Raw genomic sequence first — 3,165 nt, 5'->3', positions numbered from 1 at the left:
ACGGTTTGTGAGTTCAGGCCACATGTCGGGCTCTGTGCTGACAGCTCAGAGTCTGGAGCCTGCTTCAGATTTTGTGTCTACCTCTCTCTCTGCCCCTCCCCTGCTCACAGTCTGTCTCTCCATCTCCCCAAAATAAACAAACATTTAAAAAATCCTGCTCTTAAAAATCTTTGTAGATATTTTTTGGATATTTCTGATTTTCTTAGGCTATGTTACTCAAATTTACAAATAGTTTTCTCAATATATTGTACCTTTTTTTTTTTAAGTTTATTTTGAGAGGGACAGAGACAATATGAGTGGGGTATGGGCAGAGAGAGGAGGAAAGAGAGAATCCCAAACACGCTCCATGCTGTCAGAGCTGAGTCTGACATGGGGCTTGAACCCACGAAACTATGAAATCATGACCTGAGCTAAAACCAAGAGTCGGATGCTTAAGCAACTGAGCCACCCAGGTGTCCCAATATATTTTACTTTTACCAGCAGTTGAGAGTACCTGTTGCCTTGGACTATCTCATTACTTCGAATCTTAAAATATTTTATTAAATGAGAGACAAAATTTCTACTTTGGTATTATATTTAAGTTCCTGACTTTGATTATTAGTGATAAATATTTCATAAGGTACTGGCCATTTGTCTTTATTCCTCTGTTGATAACCTATTTATGCTAACCATTTTTCTATTAAAGAGGCCGTCTTTTCATATTGATCATAAAATCTTCTTACAAATTAGTTCTGTTAACCATTTGTCATATATTTGCAAATATTTGTCACTCCTGTGTGGGGAAGGGGGTTAGGATTATCAATTAATCTCATTTATTACCCTCTATGCCACATCCACATAAAAATATCTTATGTGTCAATTTTTATTTTGAAAAATGTTATATCCACTGAAAGTATGTTTAAAAAGTTTGAAAACACAGTAACACCTGTTAACATTCTGCTAGACCTGTTTTATTTCAATCTATCTACACACACGAACACACACACACACACACACACACACACACACACACACACACACACAACTTACACTTGCAAACCTTCCAAAACAGGTTGCAGATATCATTTAAGTTTCGGCACTAAATACCTCACCATGCATCTTCCAAAGAGTGGAATACTATTTCCTATGAAACCACAACATGATTGCCACACCAAAAAAGTCAACAATAGTGTTATCCAATATCCATATACAAATAAATAGTCTCCATTACCTTAGATATCTTTTCAAAATCCAGTGGTTCATAGCATTCGACTATTATGTCTCTTTAGTTCCCTCAATCCAGTAGAGCCAAATGCTCCTTCCTTGGTCATTTGTGATATTAACTACTTGAATAGTCCAGGTCAGGCAACTTATAGAACATCCCACTTTCTAGACATAGCTGTTTTCTCATCATTAAGTTTAGGTCAAACATATCTGACAAGAGCATGTATAGGAGTTTATTTTCCAGTGCATTATATCATTAGTTACTGCTTGCTAAATCAAAGTAAATTAAAGTCACACAGGCAAATTGGGATCAATGCACTAGCAGCTTTATTACTCAAAGGATTCCCCAGGAGAACTAGATTAAGAAATATATACCTGAAAGTTTTTAAGAGACTAGATCTTGAAGGTTCTCATCACAAAAAGGAAGTGGTAACTATTCAACATGTTGGAGGTGTTAGCTAACACTCCAACGGTATTCATATTGTAATATAGAAGTTTATCAAATCAATATGCTACATCTTAAACTTATACAATCATATGTTAATTATATTACAATAAGAAATAAATTTTAAAAATTTAAATTTTATTTTTTAAAAAGTATAGCTTGGAAGTATGGCGGGGCCTCTCTGCAAGACTAGATATCAGGATCCCTAATCCTTCACCATCCAAACCGAGAGGGAATCAAATGGCAGGCAAAAAAGCTGAGAAGCCAGATGCTAAGAAGAAACCTGAAGCCAAGAAGGCTGATGCTGGTTGCAAGGTTAAGAAGGGTAACCTCAAGGCTAAAACACCAAAGAAGGGGAAGCCCCACTGCAGCCGAAACCCTGTCCTAGTCAGAGGAATTGGCAGATATTCTCGATCGGCTATGTATTCGAGAAAGGCCATGCACAAGAGGAAGTATTCAGCAGCCAAATCCAGGATTGAAAAGAGAAAGAAGGAGAAGGTTCTTGCTACTGTCACAAAACCAGTTGGTGGCGACAAGAATGGTGGTACTCGAGTGGTTAAACTTTGCAAAATGCCTAGGAAGGTGTTTGAAGATGTGCCTCGGAAGCTGTTTGAGCCAGGGCAAAAAAACCTTTCAGTCAACATGTGAGGAAACTGTGAGCTAGCATCACTCCTGGGACCATTTTGGTCATCCTCACTGGGAGCCACAGAGACAAGAGAGTGGTTTTCCTGAAGCAACTGAGCAGTAGCTTGCTACTTGTGACTGGACCTCTGTCCCTTAATCGAGTTCCTCTGTGTAGAACACACCAGAAATTTGTCATTGCCACCTCCACCAAAATTGCTATCAGCAGTGCGAAAATCCCCAAACACCTCATTGATACTTTAAGAAGAAGAAGCTGCGTAAACCCAGACACCAGGAAGGTGAGATTTTCAATACGGAGAAAGAGAAATATGAGATTACAGAGCAGCGCAAGGTTGATGAGAAAGCTGTGGACTCGCAAATTCTGCCAAAAATCAAAGCCGTTCCTCAGCTTCAGGGCCACCTCCGCTCTGTGTTTGCTCTCACAAATGGAGTTTACCCGCACAAATTGGTGTTCTAAATTTCTTACAAAGAACCTAATTAAATAACGGATCCATCCAAAAAAAAAAAAAAAAAAAGTATAGCTTGAACCAAAAGTCAAAATAGGGATATCTACTTCTACCCATTGAAAATTACCAGTTTACTTCATCCATCTTACCATGGGTGGCTGACAAATGACAAACCATGTATTCCCATCCCTTCTCGCAGCCATATAAATTTCATAAATTTACAACTTAAAAAGCAGATTTGCATGATGAAACTGTACTAAGCATACTTAAATAAAGCTTGCCACAAAACAGAAATAAAGACAATATGCTCCTCCAAGTAGAGAAAGATAAAGACCATGTCATAAGATGAGCAAACATTCTTCCTCCAATATTCAAATATTCTTCCTCCAATCATAAACATAAGGTGAGTCATTCCTCTAGGAGAAAAAT

General features: G+C 38.0%; 1 pseudogene; it reads left to right on the top strand.

Moving 5' to 3' along the window:
* Positions 1 to 1,873: 1,873 nt before the first annotated feature.
* LOC121036114 (60S ribosomal protein L6-like) lies at positions 1,874 to 2,785 on the top strand (annotated as a pseudogene).
* Positions 2,786 to 3,165: the final 380 nt, after the last annotated feature.

The sequence above is a fragment of the Herpailurus yagouaroundi genome, unplaced genomic scaffold, assembly GCF_014898765.1.
Source record: "Herpailurus yagouaroundi ecotype Mexico unplaced genomic scaffold, PumYag 162, whole genome shotgun sequence".
Taxonomy (NCBI): Eukaryota; Metazoa; Chordata; class Mammalia; order Carnivora; family Felidae; genus Herpailurus; species Herpailurus yagouaroundi.
Note: the sequence above shows the minus strand (reverse complement) of the source record. Positions and strands in the feature narration are given on the sequence as shown.